At 41.9% G+C, this 15,325-nt stretch overlaps 1 protein-coding gene across 2 annotated transcripts in view; it reads left to right on the top strand.

The window, feature by feature from the left end:
• The window catches only part of KCNQ3 (potassium voltage-gated channel subfamily Q member 3), a 192,906-nt gene that overhangs the window by 58,183 nt on the left and 119,398 nt on the right, over window positions 1-15,325 (top strand). The gene's annotated exons all lie outside the window — the stretch shown is intronic.

Below are 15,325 nucleotides of genomic sequence, written 5' to 3'. Positions count from 1 at the left end.
CGCTTCCCTGAGAAGTGTAAACAGCAAGAAGGAAGGGGAATTGCAGAGGATGGAATAAGGTGATATAATTATCTGTAATGGGCTGGAATTACTGAAGGGGAGATTTAGGCAGGTTTTAGGGAAATGTCTGTGAGCATTGGTATGATGGGGTTGTTCTCTGGGCTGTTCTCTGGCAATGGACAGCAGACAACCTCGTTAAAGGGCAGGGAACTGTCCCATACGAAAAAGTTGTGCAGCAGCAAAGTACTGTATTTAAAGAGTGGTTCTCTACATGCAGCCACCTTTTTTTGTCCCATCCCTGCCATGTCATAATTTTATATCTGGCAACATGAGAAAAGGTGTCTTGTCTTACAATGTTTTGGGTTACAATACAGGGTGTGATAAAAGGTATTTATTTTATTACCATTTGTTGAGGGTGGGGGCGGTGATCCTTATCTCCGTGGGAGACATTCTGCTAATGGGCCATCCATTGAAACCAGGCAGGGCATTGTTCTTTATCTTTTCACAACCCATCCTTCCTCCAGCGAGTCATTTTCTGCTCATGGCCATTGAGTCCCACTGTGGGACTGATAAAATTACTGCATCCCATTGGAAGTTGCTCCAGCCAGGGGGAACATTTCTTACCAAGATAAGAACAGAAGTTTTGGGACACTAAGGGAGCCCCTTCTCTATTAGACTCTGGAAGGAAGCTGGATTTCTCCACATCACCACTGGACCTCCAGAGGGAAACTGCACCTTGTACAGGAGCACTGCTCCAACTGAGCCACATCTGTCACTGCAGGAGGATGCAGCCACCATTCAATGGGACTGCTACCAACACCCTGCCTGACAGGGTGTCAGGTTGTACTCTGACTTTGTCAGGGTTTGGGGTTTGTTTCTTTGTAGTACTGTATTTCTATTTTAATTTCCCTAGAAAAGAACTGTTATTCCTAATTCCCATATCTTTGCCTGAGAGTCCCTTGATTTCAAAATTATAATGATTTGAAGGGAGGGGGTTTACATTCTTCATTTCAAAGAGAAGCTCCTGCCTTTCTCAGCAGACACCTGTCCTCCAAACTAGGACAGTGAGAAGTTGGGTACCACCACTGAAATGGTTCATTTCTCTGTCTGCTCTCTCCTCACTCTGCAATACTCTGAAGGACAAGGTTAACCAATCATTTTTTGCTCCTGAGGTCAAAACAGAGCTCCTGTTGCATGTAAAATATAAATAATGTGCATTGAATGTCCAGTAAATTCAGCTTTTCTAGGAAACCTTAGGTTTACTGAAGAGATCCCCTGTGTTGTCCATACACCAGAGATTTAAGCTGTTCAGAGGAGGAGCCATAGCTCAGAGCCCTTTCACACCACTGCCCTTTCACACCTGAGACATCATTGGTCAACAGCAGAAGTTTTTTAGAGAAAATTCTTGTTCTTTGTGATATTTTGCTGTCATTAGGAGAAAGTAAATCAAGAAATTGTTTAAATTTCATGCAATTCATTAAATAAAGAGAAATTGTGGCTGTTACTAGAGTGTAACAGGTGGTTATGTTCATGCAAAGTTATAAAATGTTGGAAAGGACACTGTGATGCTGAAGTCACACTGGATTGAAATCTAATTGCTCACATAATTCTAGAACAAATTAAAGCTATTACAGAAGTTATTTCCCACTTGGAAATGTCTGTGGAAGCCAGACTTCTCTGCCTCTTATCACAACTAAAGGAGCTTTTTAGGGAGGGAATTTTCTCAGGTGATGGGACAATGATGGGAGACAGGTCCTGTAATTCTTCTTCCTGCTGTGTCTGGTATAAATCATGGATCTGGCCTTGAAGCTTTACTTTCTTAGATAAAAAAACCACAAAAGGAGGGTGAAAATTACCCAGTCTACATGTGGGAACTGTGGATTTGTGTCACAGGTGGTGTGACAGCACTGGAGTTGATGGGGAATGAAAGAAGCCATGGTAGCAAATGCACAGCATGTCTCTCCCTCTCTGCTGTAGGCCAGCAATGATTAGATATGCAAAGTGAAGCAATTCCCACAAGAAACTGGAGAGGCCAGGGACAGCCTGGCTGCTGGAGGGGATTATAATCCAATCTCTTCGTGCTGTCTCTCTCGGCCTTTTTTATTTTAATCAAATGTTTTGTTTCTCTTGAAATTGGTACAGACATCCCTTTAAAATGGTCTCATTGTGAAAGATTCTCATTTTCCTGCCAAAAGTCATTTTAGTGGGACATGCTGGAAAATCCTTTTGTTTGCTGGCAATTCTTCCTTGTGGAAGACCAGCTGCTCATTTCTGGTAGCAGAGCAGGTATTAATTCCTCAAGGGCAATACATGATCATGGCCAAGCCTGCCCAAAAGCAAGTGCAAAAGCCTGGGGAAGCCACTGGGAAGGATTGCACAGATTTGAGGACAGAGAAGATTTTTGGCTGCAGCAGTGTCTGGGTTCTGCCTAGGAAATGAGTCATGACCTTGTAGCAGTCTGCAGAGCAGCACCTCCTCTCGTTAAGAACATTTTTGGCCCCATCACATCAGCCTGTGGTGCTTCTTTGGGCTTTTGCCATTTCTCCTCCAAGTCAGGAGCTTCTGACTGATGCCCAATTCAGCCAGTTCTCTGGAAGAGGCTGTGAGAAACACACCTGGGCAGAGTGACCTCATGGGACACAGATGGTTGATGTCATCTGTCAGGAAATCAGTCAGTAATGTACAAAACTGAGTACCACAGACACTGGCAGGAGTTTCAGATGCAGACATCATACAGGCACCAATAAGCCTATGACACCTAATGAGGCAATTTTCTCACCAGGGACTGTTTGGTTCCTTTTATCTAGTGTCTCTTTTCCTGGCTGCTCTTCATTTCTCTCTTCCCTCCCCTCTCTTTAGTCAAAATAAGCAGAATTAATTTCTTTCCTTTAATATAGATGTTGGTTGTCTTGGGAAAAACCTACTTCATCCATCTAGGTAATGAACTCTCTGTTGAGAGCTAAGGCATTTTTAGGACTTGCTTGCATACATAATCATGCTTTGCATTGCCAGGTATTTTATAGCACAACCAGATTTTCCAGTGTTGTCAGACTCTATTTCTTTACTGATAAATAGGCGTATATCTCACTGACAGTGATGATAAGCTTAGCTGCAGGAGTTACAAGAGTAGGAACCAGAGACCAAACATTACTTTTTTTGTACCAGCAGTCCTATTCTCCATCATTGGGCTAGTGCTGCTAGAGAGGCTCTAGTCTTACTTAGGGGAATTTGAAGAACATAGATTTCTGGGCAACTAAATGTGTCCCAGACAGTGGCAGCACCTGCCCTACACTTAACTCAGTGAATGTGGACTGCTCTGTCTCTGAGAGGAAATAACTCAATTAATAAATAGCTGTCTGCCTCTCCAAAAATAAGCTCTAATATGCAATTAAAGTGAAAGATTTCCCTTTTAAGGGTGTGGGGGGCTGTTAGATAAAATTATGGGAGGACCAGATGTGAAAAATACTGTTATTTAATACATTTAAAAATGAGGATAATTAAAATAAGTGAAAAATATAGAGTCTGCCTTTAAAGGGGATGCATTTGTAAGCTCCCCTGCTAACATCTGTATCACTAGGGAGAGTATAAGGACTAGCTACACAACGTGGCAGAGAGATGACTAATTGCAGAACATACACACACTTGGATTTCCTTAATATAATAATGAGAATTTATTTAGCAGTGGCAGGGAGCAGCAAGTTCCGTGCTGCAATATTATTGTTATTATTTATTTCTATTACAGTGCTGTACATAGGAATGAATGGAAATGGGACTGCCCATGGTGTAGGGTGCTGCATAAGCACAAATTCAGCATTTGACTCCTGCAGCTTAAACACTGGTCTCTGTAGCCATTTCCTGTGGGGATTAGAGTCGAGCTCTGAGGATAGGTAGAGCAGGTAGCTTTTCCACTTTGACTTGTGGGAATTAATTTTCCATTAGGTGTGTCAAAGGTTTGACCAGTTGAGCACTAGCAGAGGGATCATGTAGCTCTGAGGGTGTACATGAAAGGGTAGAAATGGAAGTTGCATTGGATAAGCAGAGTGGTAGCACAGGAATATAGATTAAACTATTCATAATCCCTGGATGAGAAGGTTGGATTATTGCAAGAACTACTTATTTCAGGGAAACTTAGAAATTCAAAATTCTTGTGGCTTCCTATGTGTCCCAGAGACTATGAAATACCAATCAACATGTCTCAATGATGTAACCAGTTCCTAATCCTCTCCCTCTTGTCAGGATAGGATTTGTTTGTTTGTCCTCCTGGAAAAGAAAGGGATTTGAATGAAAATGAGCCATAGACCAGACTAATTCCAAGTGATGGGCAGGAGACTCAAATTCTTTTTCCCATCTCTGTCCTCTGCTTTGGGAGCACAGTGCCATGCTGTCCCTGCTCTGTGGACAGCCCTGCAGCAGGCTGACAGCAGAAGACATTTCAGAGGAGCCCCACTGGTCAAGGCTCATTCCCAGTTGCAGCCCTGTCCCATAATCCTTCTACTGTCACCTGTGAGATGAGACAATGTGTAGAATATCACCTGTGAGGTCACAAAAATTTCAAGAAGTTTGCCTACAACTGAGACATCTGTCAAGGGGAGAAATTTTTATTTGGATGGTATTTCATTACACTAGGAAGTTTTAGGTCTTTTGCAATCCCACTGATTTGCAGTCTGTGATGTAGATAGTATATGGTAATAATTGAGAAAGGAAATCAGGACACATTTGGGTCAGTACTGTCACCAGTATTTATTTGTTTCCAGAGAACACTTGCAGTATTTATTACAGCTGCACTTTGCTAATGTAAGGATCTTCATTATCAGAAAATATTTACAAGCTCAGGATCGTCTTCTCAATCCTTGCCTGGAATGGATGCAAAGAAAGAGATTAAGGATAACTATATCCTGATCTTTCCCCAGGATCTTTTCCCTGTTTTCTAAAACTTTTGGCTCAGTAATTTCTGGATTTTATTTTTTTCTTAAAGCCCATCTGTTTTCTTTCCCGTTATATAATTGATTCTATCTAGAGTCACTTATAAACATGGCATGTAATGAATGATCTCATTTTTTCTTTATCTTTTTTTAACTTGCTGGTTTTATGTTGTTCCTTCTAATTTGTTGGAAAAGGCAGCTGGAAGTAGTTCAGCCTTCACTGTTTCCATGCAATTTATGACATCACAGAGCTTTTTTGTATCAGTTGTTTAATTTCCAGGCAAGTAAATGGAGTAGTTCCTCAGAAGGAGACTATAAGTGTACTCTGAGAGGTATAACATTATCTTGGAATGAACCATGTTTGTTGGGGATGTTATAGATTTCCTTTGTCACTAATTGGAAAGTATATGTAATTGGGTTTACTTTGGAAAGTCTGCAGTAATCAACATCTTTGGTCAGGATCCAGTATTGACTCCCTAAAACTCAGGATTTATCAGCATTGCCTGAGCATGCAGTGCTGTTTAATGGAAATGATTCTGGTGTGGTATGGGAAGTCCTGAGATATCCAAGAAAATAGTGCAGGAAAAATGAGATGGGGTCTAAAGGGGACCTAAGATTTTGGAATCTGCTCTGGGCTTTCTCAAGGCCAGTGAGATAACCCAGGGCATTTCAGGTGATGTGTTCTGCCTCCATTTAGCCAAGTGATTCTTCTCTACACTATGGAAAGCAAACCCTTCTTTATAAAGGCACACACACAAGGAATGAGGTGCTTGCTTTCAGGTAATTCAGTTTAAGATATTTATTATCATAATTATCACTTACAAACAATGATTTTTTTATCCTAATCTATATAAATAGAGGGAGAATTGCTGTAAGCAACTGTTTACTGAGTCCACATTGGGTTAGCATTGTTGTCTTTTCTCTGGATGCTCTTGTTTGGCTTTCTTTGTATGTTCTAATTAAAAGAACTTAGAAGCTCTTGAATGTCTTCTTTATTTATGCATCTTTTAATTAGAAAATTCAATAGTTAAGAATTGGGGCATGTGAAGATACAGCCATTTCATCTCCTGCTGTGATCTTGTTATATGTCCCGAATTAATTGATACCAAGCCAAGTTAGAACTCGGATAAAAATGCCGTTAGGGATTAATCCTGGGTGAGTTTGCAGGTCAGGCTGACGATTTTATGTGTGTCAGCTCTACAAGACTGCTGAGTCTTGCACTTGTTCTTGTCTTGTGGTGCCAGACATCCTTGTCCTGGAGATACACACTCACTAAATACCCTGTGATACATTTTCCAGAAGAGCAGGCTTTGGTGTGCATGGTCCAGCCCGTTTCCAAAGCCCTTGTGACACCCAGAGTTGCTGTCACACCTGTGTCAGTGGGGCATGCTCTCTTTTGTCACTGCCAAGACCAGATCCTCTAGGGAAAGGGAACTCTGCCAGCCAAAATGGACACAGAACCATCTGGTCCACTTGGGTTCCACAGATCACAGGGGCCATACTCTACTCCCTATGGATAAGTAATCACATAAATCAGTGGGATTCTTGAGATAAGTTCTTTTTAAAAGCTCACATATGATGATGTCATTTCCTTAGAGAAGATCACTGTGCCCCAATTTGTGCTGGTAGAAAAGAGAAGCTGCTTACAGCAGAGTTTTGGACACTTTTATCTTTCTGTTGCCATGGATGAGTGAAAAGAACCAATCTCTCCCTGCTACTGCTTGCCTGGAAGGAACAAAGATGTGGACAAAAGACTCAGCTGGTTGAATACCTGTTTACTCCTGAAGTGAAACAGCATTCAACCAGCTGCTTGGATAGCTGGAAGAGTAAAAAGGGTCAAAGGCTGGAGACTCCCACAGGTTCCCAGCCTGTTCCATTTCTCAACCTTTTCTTTCACTTGCAGCCTGTGAAAAGCAAACACACTGACAAATATTGTGGAAGACAGCATAACTCCACAGCAGTTTTCCTGCAGAGAGCTGAAAGTTTCTCACCTTTTCTCTTGTGCTGCCTCTGAAAACAAGGGCAATAGAGCCATTGTTTCTGGCAAAGCTGGGACTTTCCCCTGCAATCTCCTGACAGTGATTCTGTGTAGCATAAATCAGAAATTATGCCAGAAGAATGCTTTGATACTCTGCTATTTATGTGTATGCAATATTAAATGAATTAGAAGCTATCTTAGATGATTATAATGTGTCAGCATCTTGGAAATGATAGAAGTAAATGACACTCTTGCTCACAGGCACAATACTGAGGAAAAGGCTTGAACATGCAAAGAAAAGTGGGATCTCCATTTTTCCTGAGGATAGAAGGCTCAAAGGAAAGCCCAGTAAAAGTAAAGTCAGGCAAATCCTGCATCATGATTGCTGCTGCTGTGTCTGTTATAGAGCCATGGAGTTATGGGGAGGAGGACTTGATGGCAAATGTTGTTTACTGTCAGGTCCATTCCCCTGGTATTCTTCTGCTCAGTGTATTCTTCTGACTTCTGCCTTTGGTCAGCTTCTCATACCATTAAATAAACAGTAGATCCAAGTTATCTGTCCCCCTCTCACTCAAATAGCTCTAAAAATGACAACTGAAATTTATCAGAAATTCATGGTTGGAGTCTCACCACCAATTTGTACCAGCTGATAATCTGATCCTAGTGCTGGGTTTTTTTATTTTTTGTGGCCTACATTTGATTAGAAATTATTTTCTTAAAGGCTCTGTAAACGTGTGTTCTTAAATTCTATTATAAATTCTCAGTGGACTAAGAATGTGTCTAATTTCTCCCCACATAAAGTGTCTGGAAGAATGCTTTTCAGTGCTAAAATGCTTTATAGAGCATTTTAAAAACCCTTTCTGGAGACACTAATGGAATTTTTCCTCCTTTCTACCCAGCATTCCCTTTTCTAAAACTTAAAAAATATACCAAACAGCACACCAAACATGAATTGTTTAAAATCAGGCATCTTTCCTCTCTTTCCTTCCCCCATGTAAAGCAATTTTCTTTTTAGATGTTTCAAAATGTGCAGCTGTGCAACAGGATGTCCTTAGCTATGGAAAACACACGAGCATCTGTATGCTTTCTGACTCAAATTGTTTTAATTCAATTTTAGTGTACACTTGATGTGATGAATTCAAGTCATGTAACTATTGAATAAGCACTGGGGAAGATGGATGGACATGGGGAAAAGCAATGTGTCATCAAATGACACATTTTCTTCCACCCTATCTCATTGCCAAGGACATGAAAGGGAATGAATTAGTTTGAACAAATGTACTTTAGAGATTTGTGTTCTGTTATCTGTTGCATTGGTCCTGGTTTGAATTCAGACTGTCAAGGATGCATCTGGGTACTGAACTGAAGATTTGCAGGGAAGAGGTAGCAGCTAGGGGAGAAGTATGAATAATGGGGCTCTTGGTGACCTCTCTGTAAGGTTTTATATTCACTGGAGCTGCCAGTGGTGCCTTTGTCCAGGTTTCCTTTGAAATGATGAAGGATGATCCCAAGACCAGACTGCTGTCACCAGCCAGGGAAGCCCTGCTGCCTGTTCTTTTTCAGGTCACAAAATTTCCATGTGATCTTGGGCTACCCACACAACCAGGCTTGAGGCACAGCCTTGGGAGATGTGGGGAGTGAATTAGTGCAGATTAATGCATGCTGTGTTGGCTGGTCACGTTTGTGCTTTTGGCTGCCCCCAGCTCCTGCCCCAGGAGGGGCTGGCAGAAGCAGAGTCTGTTTTTTGTGCACTGTCATCACTGTGGAGTCATCTGTAATGCCATGGCAAACAATAGCTGTGAGTAATAATCTGACAGTAATATATGGTCAGAATTATTATCCATTGGTTTCAAAACAAAACTGACAGGAATATAGTTAAATTCATCCTGATTATTAATTATTCAACAGGACACTTCAGTTCCAGTAAGCAAGTGGACAAACTACATATTTCATCTTTTGAGGGACTGGGGTCTAAATTCTGATTCAAGGAAGAGTCTGGTTGTCTAATATTCATCTTTAGAACCCAGTGCTGCTGCAAATCCTTCCTATGTTGGTTAGTTAACTGGTGTTTTGTATTTCTGATGTATTGATTAGGAAATTAAATTAAATATCTTCTGTTAGTTTGGTTAGAGCATGGTGTAAATAATGCCATGGTTGTGGGACTGATCTCTGTGAGAGCTGGGCTTGATGATCCTTGTGGGTCCCTTCCACCTGAGAATATTCTGTGATTCTGGGAGCAGTGCAGTAGTGAAGGCTGTGTCACCTTCTCTGGAGATGCTGGGGACCCCCATGGTTCTGCAAAGGCAGACTTGGTGTTGTGATGGGTGTGCAGTGAATGCAAGGCCATGTGTGCCTCCCAAAGTTTGCATGGAAAAGCTTCATAGGAGGGGAAACATGATAGGGCAGGAGCATGAATCTTCACAGTTCTGCTTCCAAAGGGTTCAGGAAACCAGTCATGATATGGCAGAGAACTACACGTGGCCACTGCCAAGAAACTCCATATCTCAACAGCTTCTTTCTCTATGAATTCCACTGATTGCCTTTCTGAATATGATGGGGCCTCATCTGCGCTTTGCAAAGTGCTTTGCACGTCTTCTCTGAGATGTACAAAATGCCTGATATTTGCAGGACAGCTGCTCAGTGAGGATCTGACCTCGTGCTCCCAACAGCTTTCATTCAAGGCTTGTGCTCACTGACAGCAGAAGTGACCTGGTTCCAATCCATGCTTGGCTCAGAACAGGCTTTCTCAGGGATCTTTATACACAGCATGCTCAGTGATTGTTTTGAAAGAGTCACCTGGTGCCTCCCTGAATCTGAAACCTGTCAGGTTTCCTGTTCCTCAGCACACAGCCAGGAGACATGGCTGGGACAGCACCTGTGCCAAGATGCACCTGGACATGCAAACAACATCCAGAGAAAGGGGTGGCCCCAAACAGAGCTTTCAATGTAGTTTCAGGAAACTATTTTTAATGCATGTGAATAAAGGAGGTTGGGGGGGACATTATCACTCTAGAACTCCCTGACAGGAGGGTGTAGCCAGCCGCTTCTCCAAGATAACATGTAACAGGACCAGGAAAAGACCTTCAAATTGTCCCAGTGGAGGTTTAGATCTGATATTAGGAAATATTCCTTCACTGAAAGGATAGTCACACACTGGAGCAGGCTGTCCAGGGAAGTGCTGTGGTTACAGCCCCTGGAAATATTCCAAAACCTGTGGGTGTGGTGCTTGGGGACAGGGTAGGTTGGGCAGGCTGGGAGTGTAGGGTTAGTGGTTGGACTCAATGATCTTAGAGATCTTTCCTCAACATCCTTAACAATTCTAAAATTCTATGAATTGGGATACTACCTGGACTCAACATGGCACAAATATCCCCTCCCTTTTCTCTATACCTTATATCCGATAAGTCACATTTGTCACTCCACATAATTCTTTAAGGTATTCCATAGGTAAACCCAAACCAAATTGCTCCCTGTCCAAATCAAATTGTTTTTTCTTTTAAAAAAATTACAAACATCTCTCAGTGTATCTTGTGTACTAAGGAGATAACCACAGTGACAAGAAAATGTGATTCTTTTCCAGAAGAAAATTACAGACTTAAACCTGTGAAATACCACACTCCTGGCAAAAATGTTGATATGAAAAAAAGGCTGAGATCTCCAAAGTGGAATCAGATTTTAGATATATACTGTATTCAGTGGACAAGTATCTGATTCTTTGAGATTTCTTTGAAAGATAATAATAAAAAAAGGCAAAGAGCTCTACAGAACTTCACCATTAAGATGCAAATCTGTAGGCAAGAGGGCTTGGTTTGTAATTATCTGCCAAGTCAAATAAGAGGGACAAAGCATAGCTGAGGAGAATTTGGATTAGTTGAAAACCATGTTTTGTCAAGTCAAAATGATTAAATTTTTTTATATATTTATATTTTTTTCCAATATTTGGAAGGTAAAAACTGAGAAATGACATGTATTCAGCCAGGAAAACATTATACTCTGCAAAGGCTGCATTTAACAGCTTACAGAGTGATTACTGCATTCTTTCTCTTTATCTCTCTGGGCTCCTTATGCCATCAGATACTTTTCCATGCCTCCCATGATGGTGTCAGCATCTCTTACACAGGGGAGCAGTTTGTCAAGATAAAATATGTGGTATTTTAACAGCACTGTTGTGTTCTAAAGAAGTTCACAGCACTCTCTGGGTTCTCCCCACCATGCACTGCTTCAGCAGCAGCTGTGGAGTAAAATGGATGAATTTGCTGCTGTGGGGAAAACTACTCCAGCAGACAGCTGGGATTGCTGAGGTCCCATTCCCCCACTTCAGGCTCCCTCCTGCCTTTGCCACCCAGAAATCTGCTCTTGCTGCTTCCCAAGCACCCCTCACACCTCTGTGTCCCTTTCAACTCACTGCGCCTGCAAAAATGTATGTTCTTTTTTCTGAGGTTCACTCTTCAGCCCAAAAGCTCAGCATTTACAAACTTCCATAGATGCCTTCACTGGGGTGAGGTGCACTGAGGGATTCCCTTGTTTGCTCCATTATAAATTTCTGAGTTGGGAGAGGCAATACTTCAAATTCTGTATTTCAGCATTTTTTTCCTCTCTTGATTTCTGTGTTATTCTGAGGACTGTCCCAAGACATTTAAGAAAGCAATTTACCTGTGTGCAGTTTTTATTGAATTTATGAATTGCCCCATGTGTTTTGTGTCAGCTATTTTGCCAGATAACTCTCTGAGGATTTTGCTGTTCCTGTTTGTGGCAAATGCTGAAAAGTTACCTCAGTGACATAACTTGATTTGCTGAGGAAGCTGGTAAAATTGGAGTCATGTCTATTACTGAGACCATCCATCCTTTTTAATTTTGTGTGCAGCAGCATTTTCTTGTTATATAAAAGTTTGCATGCCAAGGAGGTCAGCTTGGTACAGACTACAACAAGGGATTTAAAGATCTCATGAATTTTGTGGAAATAGAAACCAGACTTTGGGGATGGCACAGAGCTTCAAGTGAAAGCTGGGGACTTTTGAGGTTTTAGCCTTTCAAAGCTCTTTCCTTGTAAAGATGTTTTGTTGTTTTTCTGCTGATTAGCAGAGGAAATTAATCATAAAGAAGAGCAGGAAATTATAGGAAAACTTACTTTCATGGCATAGCATTAATAGGCATGAAGGTTCATCACACAATGAGTGAAAAATCCCTGGAGGGTGAAGTTGAATTTTTAACAGTAACAAAACTCAACAGAAATTGAAGAGCATCCTCTGAGGCTGAGCTGGTCAGTGGAGAGGACCCAAACAATCTCAACAGGGTGCCTGCCAGATCAAAGTCTGGGGTTATTCTCACAGGAGACCAGGAGTGATTGTCAGAATTGGGATCTGAGCTCTGCCTGGGGCACCTGCAGCCTGTCTGATGGCTGGCACTGACAGGTTTGAGAATTTTGGAACTGTGCAATACAATTTCAGCAGGTGAATTCCCATCACAGTTTTCCCCACCAGAGAATGAATTCAGTTCTCATTCCTCTTTCTGGACACCAGCAGTCGGGAGTCTTGTGGGAATTTCTGTCTTTAAGGTTTTCTCTCCCGTCTCTGAAGTGTTGGAAGAAGGTTGAAATGCAAAAGGAGAAAGGGCAGAGGGAATCAGGCTAAGATGTGGGAATGTGATACTGACAACAAAGAGGCTGATTTCAATGTAAAAAATCTATATATTAAAAAGATAAACAGATTCAGAAAGAATAGTATGTTTTTCTTTTCAGTCTTGTATGTGCTTGCAGGCATCACAGAATTTTTATACTTATTTTTCTTTCCTTTTGCTTTGTTCCTTGCCTCCAGCCCATTTAATTTTTAAGCCTAGCAGGTTCCTGGTGTCTCAGCTTTGCAGCAGTTGAATTATTCCTTTATTTTATTAGAAAACAGATACACAACTGCAGAGATGGGAACAAACTTTTTAGCAGGGCCTGCTGCAATAAGCCAAGGGGTTTAAACTGAAGGAGGGTGGACTTGGCTTAGATAAAAGAAAGATTTTTTTACAATGAGGATGATGAAACCCTGGAAGAGGTTGCCCAGAGAGGTGATGGATGCCCCATTCCTGAACATGTTCAAGGTCAGGTTGGATGGGGCTCTGAGCAATCTGTCTAGTGAAAGGTGTCCCTGCACTTTGCAGGGAGTTTGGATCTTTTAAACTGGGGATTTCAGTGTCCCTCCCAACCCAAATAATTCTGTGATTCTAAAATGCTTCAGGTGGACAGCACTGGGCTTTGCCATAGACATGAGTACTTCTGCCTCCCTTTTCAGAAGCTACAAGTCTGACTGCAAGTACTGCAAAAAGGAGAAGGCATGAAAAAAAAAAAAAAACCAACCCATGCAGCAATCTCCTCAATGCAAACTCTCCTCTAATGCCTTCAAACCAAAGTTAATAACATTAACATGCTCCAGCTGATGTCTTTTCTTCAACACCCACCAGGGCTACACAAGGGAACCTTCTCCCTGCTGTCCTGGTGAAAGTGAAGCTGAAGGTCACCTTCTGCTCTCTCCTGCCTCTCCTCTTCATAGCCCTCCTTTCAGTGCAAGTCTAACCCAATTCTGCTTAGTTTGTAAAGCTTGACAAGATCACTGCTCAAGGTGCTAAGTTTGTAGGGTGCATTCATTTTTCATTTCAAATTCTGCCTCTCGAGCTATCTATAGTTCAGCATTTAGGCAGCAAATAAAGCTGTAGCTGGTGAGCAGAGCAGAAAAAAGAGATGATAAATGAGTTTGTCACAAGGCAATTTGCTGTATGAATTAAAACACAAATTGGCCCATGGGTTTAGGGTTTACCAGCCCTGCTACAAAATATGTTAGTGCAGAAATCTGGTGATAGTGTGTTTGAAGTCTATTTTTCTTGAAGCTGGGCAACTTGGCTGTCCTCTCCCTTTGGCAAAAAGTCAAAAGAATAGAGAAGAGTACTGTGCTCATATGAGTGATGCTTTAAGGGGAGTGTCATATACATGCATTAAATTAATCTCTTCTGGTCAGGGGAGCTGTCTGCTTAGCAGCATCTGTCCATAAAGTATTATGTACTTGTGGTCCCATTTCCTGAGGTCTAATGCATTTTTATGTGCAATGGTGCTCTGAGCTGGCCCTCTCTTCCTTTGGCAGTCACAATGACCATTGCTGTTAATTGAAGCAGTCCCTGACTCCATGCTGGAGGGCAGGACCCCGTGCCATGAGGACAGCACACTCCTACAACTCACAACAGCTCCCATCATGAAAAACTGAGGACAACCTAGACCTGTGGGAGAAATGCTAAATGCCACATTAACCTCCATTTTAATTTTCATTTGATGTGGTACAATCATACTGCCCTTGTCTAAGAGGGCAGCTCACCTTGCACAGCCTGAAGACATCAGGTCTGAGTTCATGAGGCTTGTGCTCCATCACAGTATCCCTCCATCTCAGACACTGTCTAGGAAGGGCTGCACTTTTCAGCCATGGTCTGTCTTCACTTGGTGACTGAAAGTCCTTTTTATCCCGTGGCAGCCTCTTCAAAACAAATAATTTCCTTTTCACCCATGGCAAAGGAGCACACAGCTGTGTGTATGTTTGGCTAATGCAAACATAAATGTCCTCATGAATTCTCATAAATCCCAGTCAGTCAAGGAAACTCCATCTCAATGCATGAGAGTTTGTAATGACATATTCTTCCCTCTTTTACATGTCCCATGGGGTCCATGTGCCTGCAGAGCATCCACCAACACTAAAGACTTTTCACCCCAGGGCAGCTGTGCTAAAACATTCCCTAGATCCCTGCTGTAAGCTTGGGAAGAGCAGACTGTGGAGGACTGCAAGTACCTTTCCATGAACTACACCAGCCCCTTGTTTTCCTGGGAATTGATAGTTGTTAATTATTATTATTATTATTATTTTTAAATTTATTCAGCCATATTGGGCAGTAATGCATGCATGTGAAATAAAATGATGCTGAAAATGAATATGCAGAACTCCCTCAGTCTCCTGGCTGCCTGTTAGGTTACCAAGCATGCTACCAGTCATGGTGCATTTGTTTTCCCTAACCTGCCTTAAGGTCAGGGAACACTGCCTTTATCTTTGAGAGGAGAAGCTGAAGCAGAGTGAGTAAAGCCTTGATCCTCAAAGTTTATAGTGAAATAGGATCCAGAAGAAAGCAGCCTATGAGATTCTTAACTAACTTCAAAATTTTGGGCCTATGAGACTTCACAGTGTAATGCAGGAAGGCTGTGGAAAAGCAGGGAGCTGAGCCCAAGGTTCTGTGTGCTTAAACAAAACACTTTGTAGTGATCCAGACTTCACTCCATGCAATTATGCATAGGGAAAGGTAAGTAGCTGTTCAAGTGCTAAATATTCTTTTCTCCTGAGTGAGTTTCTGAGAAGCTTTGCCCTTGTCAGCTGCAAATGTGAAGAAGATTAAGCCCACAGAATGAGGGTGC

The sequence above is a fragment of the Catharus ustulatus genome, chromosome 1 (genome assembly GCF_009819885.2).
Source record: "Catharus ustulatus isolate bCatUst1 chromosome 1, bCatUst1.pri.v2, whole genome shotgun sequence".
In the NCBI taxonomy this organism is placed as follows: Eukaryota; Metazoa; Chordata; class Aves; order Passeriformes; family Turdidae; genus Catharus; species Catharus ustulatus.
The sequence above is the reverse complement of the archived record's forward strand: the minus strand, read 5'-3'. Positions and strand labels throughout refer to the sequence as shown.